Source organism: Leopardus geoffroyi, chromosome D3, assembly GCF_018350155.1.
Source record: "Leopardus geoffroyi isolate Oge1 chromosome D3, O.geoffroyi_Oge1_pat1.0, whole genome shotgun sequence".
Classification (NCBI taxonomy): Eukaryota; Metazoa; Chordata; class Mammalia; order Carnivora; family Felidae; genus Leopardus; species Leopardus geoffroyi.
Window position 1 is genome coordinate 87,146,479 of NC_059339.1, and position 16,880 is coordinate 87,163,358.

A 16,880-nucleotide genomic window follows, 5' to 3' on the forward strand; every position below is an offset into this window, starting at 1 on the left:
GTCCCTTAGGTTCATGCACTTTGTTGCAAATAGAGTATCCTCATGGCTGAATAATATTCCGTTGTGTGTGCACAGGTAGTGTGTGTACGTTTACTAATCTAGCTATAGACACCACATTCTCTTTTTTCATTTGTTGATAGAATCATAAGTTGCTTCTGTTGATGGGCTATTGTGAATGATGCAGCAATGAGTCTGGGAGTGCAGACATCTCTTTGAGATACTGATTTCATTTTATTTGGGTGTATTCAGAAGTGGGATTGTTGGAACAGAAGGTAATGCTCTTTTTTAATATCTGAGGAACCTCCATACTGTCTTTTCACAGTGGCTGTACCAACCTACGTGCCCACCAACAGAGCACAGGTTTCCGTTTTTTTCCACGCCTATTCCAATACTTGTTATCTTTTGTCTTTTTGATACTAGCCATCCTGCCAGGTATGAGGTGATAACCTCATTGTGCTTTTGATTTTCCTGATTGTTTCTTTCTTCTTTTTTTTTTTTTTTTTTTTTTAACATGTGTCTGTTGGCCATTTTTGTGTCATCTGAGGAATACCTATTCAAGTCCTGTCTTTTAAAAATTGAGTTGCTTTTTGCTTTTGCGCTATATGAGTTCCTTCTGTATTTTAGGTATTAACCCCTTATCAGGCACATGGTTTGCAAATATCTTCTCCTTTTCCACAGGCTGCCTTTTTCATTTTGTGAATAGTCTGCTTTGCAGAAGCTCTTTAGTTTGGTGAAATCATACTTGTCTAGTTTTGTTTTTGTTGCCTGTCCTTTTGCTATCATACAGGAAAAAAGAAATATTTCCAAAACCAGTTTCAAAAAGTTTTTCTCCTCTTCCTTATTCTAGTGGTTTTAATAGCAGGATCTTCAGTGTACTTTCAATTTGATGAAATACTTGTTGAAAAACGTCCGTGAAAATCATTACTTTATTTGGAATCAGTAAAGTAATATTTAAAAAAAAACGACTTGATCCCCTAAATATATTTTGGGTATATAACGATGCAGTCTTTTAAATTTGTTATCTTGAGATGTTCACTGATTGGCACAAAACCGGGCAGTGAATGATAGCAGTGTGAGTATTATGGACTGCTTATATTTCACTACATTCCTTCCTCTAATGAGAGGACACCCTATGACTCTGGAAAAAGTAAAACTATTGCTCTTTGGGTAGCCTCTCTTACATTAAATAAATAATAAATAGTTGGCATTTTAAGAATTTTAAGCAATGTATTTTTGTTTAACAAACCTGGCTATTCACAAAGGAAACTAATGTCACTAAATAGATTCTTACCATAACTGCAATGGGTGATGATCATAAGTAAGAATTTCTAGAAATATCTTAATTCTTCAAATTTTCTGTGTAAGAAACTTATTCTAACTACAGCAATGGAAAAGGGTAGTTGAATTATTTTAGCAAATAGAAAAAAAATCTCATTCTTCATTTCTACTGATTCTTTACATCAGAAATTTGGAGTAACTAGTTAACATCAGCCTGGAGTATTCTCAGCATTACGCTTTCAAGGAATAGTGTCGAGAGATACTGAATCAGAATGTTTGGGGTACTTGGACAGCTAAAGTTTTCGTTGTTTAAAATCAAAGTATCTCTTCCAATGGTCTGTCACATGCCTGAGAATTTTACCAGCGTTCAGTTGAGTGTGTTTTGCTTCGTTAATTAAGAATCCACAATCATCCTACAAATGAAGAAGAAATAGGTGGTATGAATGAAACTACTAGAAAAATCATTATTTATGTTAAGCATGGATGATGAATCCATCGTGAATATAGTTTAAATTCTTAAGCTGTATTAAATCTATACACTGAATTTGTAAGTAGTATGTGAGATGTAAACAAAATTTATGAGTTAAGTTGATAAGTTAATGACCTATGAGACAAGTTAGGAAGAGATCAAATAAAAGCCTCTATGCTGAATGCAGATGAGAGGTGGAAGGACTCAGAGGTAGCCAGTATTCAAGGTAGACAATCATACGTGATACACCCGAAGCACTTAGGATTCGTGAGATCTTAAGTTGACCATCCTTTGGTAACAAGCACTAAGATTCTGTGCTGGCTTCCCCTGTCTTTTGTTTAAGAAAATTGTGTGCAATTCCCACCTCGTCTTCAGGCTACAGCTGTGACATTACACCCTCGATGCCACACACTGCAATCGAGTCACCTGTGTGTTGGTTCCAGGATTTTTGGTCTACAAAGCGCCCTTGTTTACGTTTCGTCTCTGGTCTTGGGAACCACATGATTACTAGAGACAGCTGAGCTGGGGGAAGAGTGTAGAGCGAGTGTAACTGAAAACTGGGATTTCACTGGTGTGTCTTTTACCACCCCATTCTCCATGCAAAGTGTGTTAACTTGGCCCATACTTTTCCTCCTCACTGTGTGTGATTTAAGCATTTTAATGTGATCAGTACATCTTTGTTGTGGGACATCTGGAATCGCTTACCGGTTAGCATCCTGGGAGGCTAACGCAGCATCATGGTAATTTCCAATACGACATCAATTATTGCTTTTGGTCAAGAGAGGGAAAGCTCTTGTTAAACAAACAACAGAACGAAAAAAGATACATATGAATTCAAATCATCATCGTATAAGAATGCCTTAGTTTTAGTGCTTTAATTAGTCTTTGTTTTCCGGGTAGCGAGTCAATAGATGAGAAGGGGACTGTGGAAAGAGCATCATCAAGGTGACGTTGGAGCCTGGAGAAACTGTTCCTCAGGCGGGAAGGATGGATGATGATAACTAAGTTTTAGGGAAGAGTCTGTTCAAGTGTAAATAGATATGAATATAGGAGACAGGCAATATTCTGAAGATCGTCAAAGTGATATGAAATATGAACATATGTCTGGATTGTTTAGCACATCATTACTATACATCTATACATATACTTAACATTCTGAGGTGATATAAACTTAGAGGAGATTCAGGTTAGTGCTACAAAATTATGCTTTTATTTATTGATATATTTTTTATAATGGCAACGTTACATTATTTTGTTCATATATTATTACAGTCTTTTGTTCTAGATGCTTCTTTTCTTTAAATTGTTGCATTCTTGGGATATGTATTTCTGTGTACTTTTTCCATCTTGTTTTACCTCTATTCCCTAAAGAATGTTATCCATTATTATCGCTTATGTGTCCGGATCTCACATCTGTATCCCCAGTTCCAATCTTGCCTTCAGGTCCAGAGCCATATATTCATCTGCTTTGTGCCAGTCTTTGTCTCCATACCCCACAGGAATCTATATCCCAGGTACCCAAACTCAGTATATTATTTATTTCTCACTCTCCAGTATTTTCTTCTTTTTCTCCAAAGTTTCTTCTATTTTTTGTCCGAGAAAAGATCTATTCTAGATATCCTGTGTAAGTGGAATCATAGGATATTTGTCTTCTAGCCACTTGCTTATTTCATACAGAATAATGTCCTCAAAGTTCATACACATTATAGAATCTGACTGGATTTCCTTCGTTTTTAAGGCTGAATAATTTTCCATTATATGTAGGGTACCACATATAAATAGTGCTTATGTGAATGTACAAATACCTCTTTGAGACCTTGATTTGAGTTCTTCAGAATTACCCGGAAGTAGGATTGTTGGATCATATGATAGTTCTGTTTAAATTTTTTTTTAACATTTATCCATTTTTTGATAGAGCATGAGTGGGGGAGGGGCAGAGAGAGAGGGAGACACAGAATCTGAAACCGGCTCCAGGCTCTGAACTGACAGCACAGAGCCTGACGCAGGGCTCGAACTCACGGACCATGAGATCATGACCTGAGCTGGAGTTGGACACTTAACCTGCTGAGCCACCCAGGCACCCCATGATAGTTCTATTTTAAAGAATACTTAAATACTATTTCTCCTCGTGAGTTGTACTGGTTTATAATTCTGCTAATAGTGCACAGAGGTTCCAGGTTCTCCACATCATTAACACTTGGTACTTCTTTTTGATGGAAACCATCCTAGTGGGTGTGAGGTGATATCTCATTGTGATTTTAATTTGCAGTGCTCTGATGATGAGTGATACGGAGTATCTTTTCATATGCTTGTTGGCTATTTGTAACTTTTAGAGAAATGTCTAAATCCTTTGCCCATTTTAAAATCTGATTATTTGATTTTTTTGAGTTGGAGCTCTTTATATATTTTACATGCTAACTTCCTATCAGATAAATGATTTGCAATTATTTTCATTCCCTTATGTTTCCTTTTTCAGGTAAAGATAATTTTGATATTCAAAACAAATGTTAAGAGTTCCTTAAAAACATATATACCATGTGTATTTTAGCACACTAGCCTTTTGCAGGGAACTGTTACCCTTCAGATATATTTGGAGATCATTGATTATGCTGCATTTTAGCAGGTGATATTACTATAGTCTGGCTTCCTTTCACCTTCACGGGAACTTTCTAAAGGTCAACTCACTGTAGTGCTTAAGGTGGATGTTTCAAAATTTTAAAAATTATGTATACAGGTAAGGAAGGAGGAAGGTGACTTAAAATGGGACCTTCAGATGGTGACATCTGTGGCATTCATGAGCTATGCCAAGGCTTTTTAGGATAGGGATAAAATATAATTTCTTATGTATAATGAATTTCTACATATAATTTCTTATATATAGTGGATTTCTTATATATAATGATTTTCAAATTGAACCTATTTTCACTCTGATTTCTCTAAAGTAATCTGATTTCCTTAGCTGAACCAACTTTCCTGTTTTCCTCTTGTCTCCTCCCCCCCACCCCCCAACTCCCCAGCCCCTTCTCAGATCTGCTGCTGCTTCATGGCCTTTCAGGTGAGCTCTTCCCTGATTGGCCTTCCTCTTAGGCATCTCCTTGTGGCTCTACTAAACCAGCACTTATTTCCAGCATCCTGTTAGAATTTGATTTATCTTTCCCGTATCCTCAAACATTATTCAGGGTGGGATGTATGTGTGTTGGGGGGGCATGATGAATGCCTACAAGTGCAAGCATTTCCCTCCTGTTATCTCCTTACTTACTGAGGTTTCTCATTTGTGGCCATCAGGGTTCAGCCAGAAAAACACTAGCCACTGTATGTGTTCCAGGCATAAAACACTTAATAAGGGAGGGAATAGGGGCTTACACGAATGTAGCAAGAACTGGAGCTCTCGAGTCCATGGTTCTCGATTGTTTCCTTGGAAATAATGGCATTTCTAAAGACTTTCTGGCAAACTACCACCAGCTACCTCACTCTGCACTTGAGGGTTCTCCAGGAACCCATTGGGGCATCTCCTGTCCATCTGCACCTCTGGCTGCAACTTCCTCTAGAGATTAATGGCTCCATCTTTCTATAACCCAAATCTCACGTGGTGCTCTTACTGCAAATGCTAATCAAGTTTCATACAATGTAAGTGAACTCTAAAAAATGTATTTGCAATTCTTTGTGGTGAGGAAAAAAAAAACTTAGAAGATTCTAGTAGCAATGCCGAGTTGTGAACACATTCTAGGCTATCATTCCTCCACACCCCCTTATATGTCTGGATTTCCTAGAAACATATGTTTGTCTACATCACAGTCCTACTGGAGTTCAAATCTGTATAGGGAGGACGAGTGGCAGAAGGAGAAGAGAAAGGGTCCGTAGCAAGACTTTGCTGCTTTTAACCTCTGTGGGTGGCAATCCATGATCTGAGGAATGGAGTATTGGATGCTAGATTTGAGGAGTTAGGTGTATGTTTCAGGAATAGGGTCACAAACGGAGTTGAAAAAGAAACTGGAAATGTATCCAGTGCTAAGAGTATATTTAGGCAGCTTTACATTTTGCAGCAGTTTCACCTTAAAACATTCTCCAATTCTTCATCAGAACTTAGTGGCATTTATCATATGCTTTCTAGTGATTTGGTTCAGATTGTGTGTGTGCATTAACAAGATCATGGGCTCCTTGGTATCAGGGACCATGTTTTGCTCCTCTCTGAATCATTCTTGTCTGGTAGAGAACTTGTCTTTAGTAGGCACTCAGTAAGTGTTTGCTGCTTGATTGATAACCCTGTATTTCTTTAGTGTTTAGACTTCCCCAGTGAATGTGTGTATGTTAGGACCCCCTGAAGTGTCACAGTGAGAAAAATGGACATCATAAAACAGTCCAAAATAGCAGTGTAGCTGAATTGACAGTGAATGCATTGAAAAATGTGCCATAAATTTATACTCACCATACATCATCAAGTGTGGTGTATTCTTCTGTGAAATATTAAGTAAAAAGCAGTCTTCTTAACATGCTAGAGCATTTCTGCATTTCCAGGAATACAAAGCCAGAAAATATCTAGAAAATGTGTTGGACCAAAGATAGTAAGATTGGTTTGAAAAAGCTCCACCTTTAACTACAACAGTAATAGCAAACTGGACAATAATTGATGGAAGTTCAGAGCTCTGGATACTTGAATCAGGAAGTGTAGAGTCCAGCCCGCTATAACAGCAAAAACACATGATGGGTTATAACAGTCTGGGAGTGGGTGGCCCAGATCGATAACTTCTCAGGAAGGTATTCAGGGAGTCAGAATCCTCCCATCTTGTTGTTCTGCCATCCTTAGGGTGCACGGTTAAAGTTGACTTGCTGCCTCGCGTAGGTCCTGGTCTAAAGGAACCGGGAAACGTGGAGAGCAATTTCTAAAGCTGCTGCACACCTTATGTCTAGTCATGTTCTATTGGTGAGTACTTAGATATTTTTTATTGATGCAATTATATTTAAAAAAAGTAGAGAGATACAAGGTTTTAGATGTCTTTTATTCTCTCATAATTCCTTGAATATATTCGGCATTATGTAAAAATTTTCCCACTTTATTAAAGATACTAGATACTGTAGGTAGCCTATTATGCCATAAATCCTTTTTTTTTTTTTTTTTTTTTTAGATGTATGGAAGGAATAACACAAAGGTACTTTTACCACATGCTGCTGCTTGTTTTTCCTTCCCTGGAAATAAATAATATTGGTAATTTTATAGCCTAATTTTCCTTGTTTTATTGAAGTGTAGTTGACTTACAATATTAGTTTCAGGTGTACAATATAGTGATTCAACATTTATGAATGTTAGGAAACAGTCATCTGGATAAATCTAGCTATAATCTTTTACTAACATTGTTACAATATTGTTAATTATGCACTTGGTGCTACACATTGTGCCCCCATGGCTTACTTACTTTATAAGTGGAAGTTTGTACCTTTAAATCCCTTCCCCTATTTTGCCCATCCCTTACGTCCCTCCTCTCGGGCAACCACTAAATTGTTCTCTGTATCTGCATCTATTTCTGTTTTGTATTTTGTCTTTGTTTTTGAAATTCCACATGTAAGTGAAATAACACAGTATTTGTTTTCCTTTCACTTCTTTTACTAGTACTTTCTAGGTGCACCCATGTTGTTACAAATGAAAAGATTTCATTCTTTGTTGTGGCTGAGTAGTATTTCACTCTGTGTGTGTGTGTGTGTGTGTGTGTGTCTGTGTGTCTGTGTGTACGTACATGCCACATCTTTATTATCCATTCATCTGTTGGTGGATACTTCCCTTGCTTCCATATCTTGGCGATTGTAAATTATGCTGTAATGTAGGAGTGCATATATATTTTCAAATGAGTGGTTTTGTTTTCTTTGGAAAAATATGCAGAAATGGAATTGCTGGGTTTTATGGTATTTCTGTTTTTAACTTTTTGAGGAATCTCCATTCTTTTTCTGTAGTGGCTGCACCATTTTGGATTTCTACCAACAATGCATGAGGGTTCCCTTTTCTCTGCATCCTCATCAATAATTGTTTCTTGTCCTTTAGATAATAGCTGTTCTGACAGGTGTGAGAGGATATCTTTTTTTTTTTTTTTTTCTATTGTGGTTTTGATTTCCATTTCCCTGTTAGTGATGTTGAGCATCTTCTCATGTGTCTATTGGGCATCTGTATGTCTTAATTGGAGAAAGGTCTATTCAGGTCTTCTGCCCACTTTTTACATTGTATTGCTTTTTTGTTTTTATATTGAAATGTGTGAGTTTTTTTTATTTTGGATATCAAGTTATTTGCCATATAATTTGCGAATATCTTCTCCCATTAAGTAGGCTGCCTTTTCATTTCATTGGTTTCCTTTTCTCTTAAAGAGCTTTTTTTTTTTTTTGATGTAGTTTTATTTATTTGTATTTTTATTGCCTTTGTCTGAGGAGACTGATCAAAAAAACCCTGTATATATATATATATGTGTATATATATATATATATGTATATATATATATGTATATATATATATATGTATATATGTATGTATGTATACATTTATGTGTATGTATATGTGTATATATGTATGTGTATATACATACACATACATATATATATGTTGTTTGGACTGATGTCAAAGAGCTTGCTGTTTATGTTCAAGGAGTTTTATGATTACTGGTCTTAAATTTATGTCTTTAATCCATTTTGAGTTTCTTTTTGTGTAGGATATAAGACAGTGGTCCAATTTCATTCTTTGGCATATATTAGCACCTTTCTCAACACCAGTGATTGAAGACCTTCTTCCTTCATTGTATATTTTTGCTTCCTTTGCTGAAAATTGATTATATGGGTGGGTTCATTTCTGGACTCTCTTCTCTGTTCCATTAATCTCTATGTCTATTTTTGTGTCATGTCCATATTTTCATCACTATAGCTCTGTAGTATAGTTGACTATCAGAGAGTGTGATATGTTCAGCTTTGTTCTTCTTTCACAATAATCGATTTGGCTATTAGGAGTTCTTGTGGTTCCATATGTATATTAGGATTCTTTGTTCTAGTTCTGTATGAAAATGCTATTGGTAATTTTAATAGGGATTGCGTGGAATCTGTGGATTGCTTTGGGTAGTATGAACCCGTGAATAATTTTCTTCTATAATTTTGGTATATATCTTTCCATTTATTTGAGTCCTCTTCAAATACAACAGATTTATGTATATTAATTTTGTATCCTGAAACTTCACTGAAGTAGTTTATTAGTTTTAGTAATTTTTTGGTGGAGTCTGTAGAATTTTTTATAGTATCCTGTCATCTGCAAATTATGCCCACTTAACTTTTTAGATGTCCTCTTTTCTTGTCCAGTTGCTGTGGCTAGGATTTCCAATACCACACTAGATAAAAGTGGCAAGAGTGGGCATTCTGTCTTTTCTGTGATTTCAGAAGAAAAACTTTAAGGTTTTCATAATTGAGTATAATGTTAGCTGTGGATTTGTTATTTATGACCTTTATTATATTGAGGTACATTCCCTCGTACCCACTTTGGTGAGAGTTTTTATCTTAAATGGATGAATTATTTCAAATGTTTTTTCTATGTCTTACTGAGATGATCGTAAGTTTATTATTGTTAATGTAGTGTATCATATTTATTCATTTGCAGATCTTGAACTATCCTTGCATCCCTACAATAAATACTGCTTGATCATGGTATATGATCCTTTTACTGTATTTTTTATTTTATTTTAACAATCTAATGTTGAAGATTTTTGTATCTGTGTTCATCTGTAATATTGGCCGGTAATTTGAGAAGGATATATATTAGCTCTTCCTTAAATGTTTGGTAGAATATACCTGTGAAGTGGTCTAGTCATGGACTTCTGTTTGCTGGGGGTTTTTGGATTACTGATGCAGTGTCATTACTAGTAATTGGCCTATTCAGGTTTTCTGTCTCTTGAATCAGTCTTTGGAAGATTGTATGCTTATCCATTTCTTTTAGATTATCCCACTTGTTGGCATACAGTTGTTCTTAGTAGTCTCTTATCCTTTGTGTTTCAGTGCTATTGGTTGTAACTTCTGAGCTTTTGTTCTTTGTCTCGTTTTTTTCTGACTCTTTATTAGTATGCCATTTATGTTTATGGGAGTGACTTTATTTAGAAAGTGTCATGTGGGCCACTTTCTCACACCATTCACAAAAATAAATTCAACATGGATAAAGGACCTGAATGTGAGACAGGAAACCATCAAAACCCTAAAGGAGAAAGCAAGAAAAGACCTCTCTGACCTCAGCCGTAGCAATTTCTTACTTGACATATCCCCAAAGGCAAGGGAATTAAAAGCAAAAATGAACTATTGGGATCTCATGAAGATAAAAAGCTTCTGCACAGCAAAGGAAACAATCAACAAAACTAAAAGGCAACCAATGGAATGGGAAAAGATATTTGCAAATGACATATCGGACAAAGGGCTAGTATCCAAAATCTATAAAGAGCTCACCAAACTCCATACCTGAAAAACAAATAATCCAGTGAAGAAATGGGCAGAAAACATGAATAGACACTTCTCTAAAGAAGACATCCGGATGGCCAACAGACACGTGAAAAGATGCTCAACGTCGCTCCTCATCAGGGAAATACAAATCAAAACCACACTCAGATATCACCTCATGCCAGTCAGAGTGGCCAAGATGAACAAATCAGGAGATTATAGATGCTGGAGAGGATGTGCAGAAACGGGAACCCTCTTGCACTGTTGGTGGGAATGCAAATTGGTGCAGCCACTCTGGAAAACAGTGTGGAGGTTCCTCAAAAAATTAAAAATAGACCTACCCTATGACCCAGCAGTAGCACTGCTAGGAATTGACCTAAGGGATACAGGAGTACTGATGCATAGGGGCACTTGTACCCCAATGTTTATAGCAGCACTTTCAACAATAGCCAAATTATGGAAAGAACCTAAATGTCCATCAACTGATGAATGGATAAAGAAATTGTGGTTTATATACACAATGGAGTACTACGTGGCAATGAGAAAGAACGAAATATGGCCCTTTGTAGCAACGTGCATGGAACTGGAGAGTGTTATGCTAAGTGAAATAAGCCATGCAGAGAAAGACAGATACCATATGTTTTCACTCTTATGTGGATCCTGAGAAACCCATGGGGGAGGGGAAGGGAGAAAAAAAGGAGGTTAGAGTGGGAGAGAGCCAAAGCATAAGAGACTCTTAAAAACTGAGAACAAACTGAGGGTTGATGGGGGGTGGGAGGGAGAGGGGGGTAGGTGATGGGTATTGAGGAGGGCACCTTTTGGGGTGAGCACTGGGTGTTGTATGGAAACCAATTTGACAATAAATTTCATATATTGAAAAAAAACAAGTGCCATGTGGGGATCCAGTAGTGTAACCCTGATGGTGACCCAAGCCAGGTGTTCCAACAGTGTCTCTACGTGGGTACGTGCACCCTTCAGTTGTGGCTGGGCCATGATTGGTGTGGACTCTGATGTGCAGGGCTGTCCTCTGGCATGACTGGCTGTAAGGCCTAGCCACAATTACTACAGATACACTAACCAGTGGGCCTGGCTCCCCTGTCTCTTGGGTAAAAGGCCCAGCCATGACTGCTCTGGGCATGCTGGTGGATGGGGCAGTCCTACATTGAAGCTGGCTGTAAGGTCTGCCAGAAACGATGTTGGGTGTTCTAATGTATAGGGCTGGCCCCTTGGCAACAATTGCCCCTGTTGGCCTAGGCCATCCACTACGTGTAGCAATGTGATGGGCTGCTTGAGGGCAGTGCGGGTGCCTTTTGCTAGCTTGGCAGGGTAGCGAGCTGCTTGGGAGGGGCAGATTGGGTGGGTTAAGTTCTCAGAAGAATGCTCTATAGACCGAGGGTGTATGAATTGACTTCTGCCAGCGCGAGGCCAGCTAGGTAGAAGGAGAGTGAGTAAAAAGTGGTCCTGCCTGTGCTTTCATCCCTAGTGAATGTTCTGGAAGACCCCTGTTCCTCTGGCAAAATGCTGTAAAATGAGTCAATGAAATCGTCTTCATGTGTAAACTGGGTGTTTTTCAAACTGCTGCCTTTGTTCTGGGACTTGGAACAGGGGGTATCTGTGTACCCTTTAAAATTTAAGTGGAGTCTTGGTTTCCAGCTGCTCTCTGGCTCTCCTGGAAGTAAGCCCTGCTGGTTTCCAAAGCTAGATGCTGTGGGGCCTCACCTTCCTAGTGTGGGTTCTCTGCGCTGAAGTCCGAAAGGTACTTTGAGCCCAGGTTCTTCAGAGAGGGCCTGTACGGTGGTGATGTCTCTCCAGCTTGTGAATCATTGTTCTCAGGGTGTGGGCCCTGACTAGATTGCATCTCTGCCCTTTATTACCCATCTCAGTATGTTTATTTGCTTTGTATCCTTGGTTGTGTCAAGTCTGTTCTGTTAGTCTTTATTCTCAGAAATAGTTTTGTGGGTCATTGCAGTTTTGTGTCTGTGGGAAAAGGTGAACTCAGGATCTTCCTGCTTTGCTGTCTTGATCTTGCTCCTTTAGACTATTCTTTTGTATTCCTTTTTTCTTTAAGATATTTTTGGGTTTTGATTATGAGTTTACAGTTAAGGTTTTTTGACATGTGTAAAAATATTACATTTGCTATCACTTGTGCTTAGTACTTGTCAGAAATACTGACTTAGTTTACTGATCAAGTAATTGTTCATTGCAAAGGGGAATAGCAATATTTAGTAGTTGACATCTGTAAACATGCCCTCAACTCTGGTGTCTGCAATATTTAAAATAATTGTACATAGATTTTATTATACTCGTGAAATCTAAATTTCTTACTAGAAATAAATTATGCATGTAAAGTATATAAATGGAATTTCTTTTGTATCTTAAATGGTATTTGGTAAGGTTTGCCGTCCTACTCCCTCAGAATACCATAAAACACCTGAGTATTTTAAAAAGAGGTATTTGAAAATGAAGAGGACATTTAGTGGAGACTGAAGAGGTTGGTGGTACGTCTGGGGAAATTTTAGGATAAATGATATACAACAGAGTATTTAAGGAAGTTTGAAAGTGAAAGTAAAAGAAAGGATTAGTCTTCTACCGTAAAATCGTCCTTTATTTTTTGTTTGTGATTAAGCTTAAAAGCCAATGGAAAAAGTTGAAGAAAGCTATACTTTGGCTTATAATAAGTAAGTTTACCTCCTCTCATGTCAGTACCTTATGGAGTAGTAAGCAGGAGACCAGGAAATAAATAATGATTGGCCAACATATAGAGGGGATAATGGCTTTGGAAGTAAATTAGATAGTCCCTGGTATTCCTTCTGTCTGATACAAGGGTAACTAAGCATGATTGTGCTTCTTTAGAGAGTTTGTCTATTGTCTTTGCTGAGGCTAGATGGCCAAGGAGCAGATTCAAGAAGTTTGTGAATAGTAACATTAATAGGAAAAAAAAAAAGCAAATTTTGACAAAGATGAAGTCAAAATTAATAAGACTTCAGAATAAGATAGTTGAAGAAGGCTTCGAAGGGTAGTCAGGTTGGCCAAGTGTAAGACTGACCTTTCTTTCAAGTTGTACATTAGTTTAAGTTGTGGAGTATAGTGATTCAACAATTTTTTTCATTACTCACTGCTCGTAATGATTAGTGTAATCTTAATCCCCATCGCCTATTTTACCCATTCCCCACCCTCTTTCCCTGTGATAATCATCAGTTCTCTATAAATAAGAATCTGTTTTTTGTTTTGTCTCTTATTTGTTCACTTGGTTTCTTAAATTCCACATATGAGTGAAATTATATTTTTCTTTCTCTGACTTATTTTGCTTGGTATTATACCCTCCAGATCTATCCATGTCAATGCAAATGCGAGATTTCATTCTTTTTATGGCTAATATTCTATCTGTGTGCAAGTGCGTGTGTGCGTGTGTATTACCTCCTCTTTATCCATCTATTGATGGATACTTGGGCTGCTTCCATAATTTAGCTATTGTAAATAATGCTGCAATAAACATGGGGTGTGTATATATTTTCAAATTAGTGTTTTTGTATTTTGGGGGTAAATAGTGGAATTACTGGATTATATGGTGACTATTTTTAATTTTTGGAGTAATTTCCATCCTGTTTTACACAGTGACTGAACCGGTCTGCATTCCCACCAACACTGCATGAGGGACCCTTGTTCTCCACATCCTCATCAATGCTTATTTCTTGTGTTTTTGATTTTAGCCATTCTGATATGTTTGAGGTGATATCTCATTGTAGTTTTGATTTGCATTTCCCTGATGAGGAGTGATATTGAGTATCTTTTTATGTGTCAACTATCTATGTGTCCTGGGACAAATGTCTGTTCGTGGCTCCTGCCTTTTTTTTTTTTTTTTTTTATGAATTATTATTTCCAGTGTTGAGTTACATAAGTTCTTATATATTTTGGATATTAACTATTTATTGGATATGTCATTTGCAAATATCTCCTCCCATTCTGTAGGTTGTTTTCCATTGTTGATTGTTTCCTTTGCTAGGCAGAAGATTTTTATTTTAATATAGTCCCAATAGTTTATTTTTCCTTTGTTTCCTTTGATTCAGGAAACATACCTAGAAAAAAATGTTGGTACAGCTAATGTCAAAGAAATTACTGCCTGTGTTCTCCTAGGATTGTTACGGTTTCAGGTCTCACAATTAAATCCTTAATCCATTTGGGATTTATTTTTGTGAATAGTGTAAGAAAGTAGTCCAGTTTAATTCTTTTCCTTCTAGATTTCCAGTTTTCCCAAGGTATGTTCTTGCCTCTTTTGTCAAAGATGAATTGACCATATAATTGTGGGTTCATTTCTGGATTTTCTATTTTGTTATAATGATCTGTTTATTATTGTGCCAGTACCATACTGTTTGGGTCACGATAACTTTGTAATCTAGTTTGAATTCTGGAATTGTAGTAGCTCCAGTTTCATTTTTCAAGATTTTTTGGGCTGTTTGGTGTCTTTTGTGGTTTCATACAAATTTTAAGATTGTTCTACTGTGACGGATGCTGTTGGTATTTTAATAGGGATTGCATTAAATCTGTATATTGCTTTAGATACTGTGGACATTTTAGCAATACTGGCTCGTCTAGTCCATGAGCGTGGAAGATATTTCCATTTGTTTGCTCAACTTCTTTCATCAATATTTTATAGTTTGCAAAGTACAAGTCTTTCACCTCCTTGGTAGAGTTTGTTTCTAGATATTTTATTATATTTGATATCATTGTAAATGGAGCTGTTTTCTTAATTTCTCTTTCTGCTCCTTCATTATGAGTGCATAGACATGCAACAGATTTCTGTATATTGATTTTTGTATCCTGTGACCTTACTGAACTTACCAGTTCTAGTAGTTTTTGGTGGAGTTTTTAGGGTTTTTTTATTTATAGTATCATGGCATCTACAAATAGGGAAAGTTTTACTTCTTCCCAATGAATTTGGATGCCTTGTATTCCTTTTTCTGATATAATTGCTGTGACTTGGAATTCTGGTACTGTGTTGAATAAAAGTGGTGAGAGTGGACATCTTTGTCTTGTTTTTGATCTTAGGGGAAAGCTGTCAGTTTTTCACCACTGAATATGATGTTAGCTGTGAGTTTTTCATGTATGACCTTTATCTTGTTGAGGTATGTTCCCTCTAAATCTACTGTGTTGAGGGTTTTTATCATGAATGGAGGTTGTATTTTGTCAAATGCTTTTCCTGCATCTGTTGAAATGATCATGTGGTTTTTATGCTCTTATTGACGTGATGTGTCACACTGGTTGATTTGCAAATATTGAACCACCGATGCATGTCAGGAACACTTGATTGTGGTGAAGGATTTTTTAAATGTATTACTCAATTTGCTAATATTTTTTTTTTTGCAGATTTTTGCATCTATGTTCATCAGAGATTTTGGCCTGCAGTTCTTTGTTTTTTTATTTTTTGGGTAGTGTTCTTACCTTGTTTTGGTGTCAGGATAATGCTGGCCTCATAGAATCCATTTGGAAGCTTTCTGCCTTCTTCTGTATTTTGGAATAGTTTTAGAAGAATATTAAGTCTTCTTTAAATGTTTGGTAGAATTAACCTCTTTAGTGGTTAACCTATTTATTGTTTTGATTGCTGATTCAATTTCAATGGTGGTAATTGACCTGTTCAAATTTTCTATGTTTCTAGCCATTTATCCATTTTCTAGGTTGTCAAGTTTGTTTTTATATCATTTTTTATAATGTTCTCTTAGAATCCTTTCTATGGTGTTGGTTATTCTTTCATTTATGACTTTGCTTGATTAGTCCTCTTTTTTTTAATGAGCGTGGCTAAAGGTTTACCAGTTTTGTTGATCTTCTCAAACAGCTAGTCACTGGTATTGTTGATCTGTTCTATTGTTTTCTTAGTTTCTGTTTCATTTATTTCTGCTCTAATTGTTATTTCCTTCCTTTCATTTGTTTTGGGTTTTGTTCTTCTTTTTCTAACTCCGATAGGTATAAGATGAGGTTGTTTGATTCTTCTTCTTGAGGCAGGCCTGAATTGCTGTAAACTTCCCTTTTAGAACCACTTTTGCTGCACTGCATTGATTTTAGAGTGTTGTGTTTCATTTCTATTGGTCTCCAGGTATTCTTTGATTTTCTCTTTGATTTATTGGTTGACTCACTCACCCCTTAGTAGCATGTTATTTAACTTCATTTATTTGTCATCTTTCCAGATTTTTTTCTTGTGGTCAGTTGCTAGTTTCATATTGTAGTCTGAAAGATGTATGACTTTGGTCTTTTTAAATTCAAGACTTATGTTGTGGCTTAATGTGTGTTCTATTCTGGATAATATTTCAAGGGCATAGAAAAGAATGTGTATTCTGTTGTTTTAGGACGGAGTGTTCTAAATATATCCGTTAGAGCCATCTGGTCCAATCTATCATTCAAAATCACTGTTTCCTTGTTGATTTTCTGTTTGGATGACCTATCCATTAATTTAAGTGGGGGCATTTAAGTCTGCTACTATTACCATATTACTATCAATTTCTTCCTTTATGTCTATTAATAGTTGCCTGAATTATTTGAGTTTTCCAATGTTGGGTGCATAAATATTTATAATTGTTACATCTTCTTGCTGGATTTTTCTCATATGATTATATAGTGTCCTGTTTTGTCTCTTGTTATATTTCTTGTTTTAAAGTCCATTTTGTCTGCCATAAGCATTGCTACCCTGGCTTTTTTTTTTCTT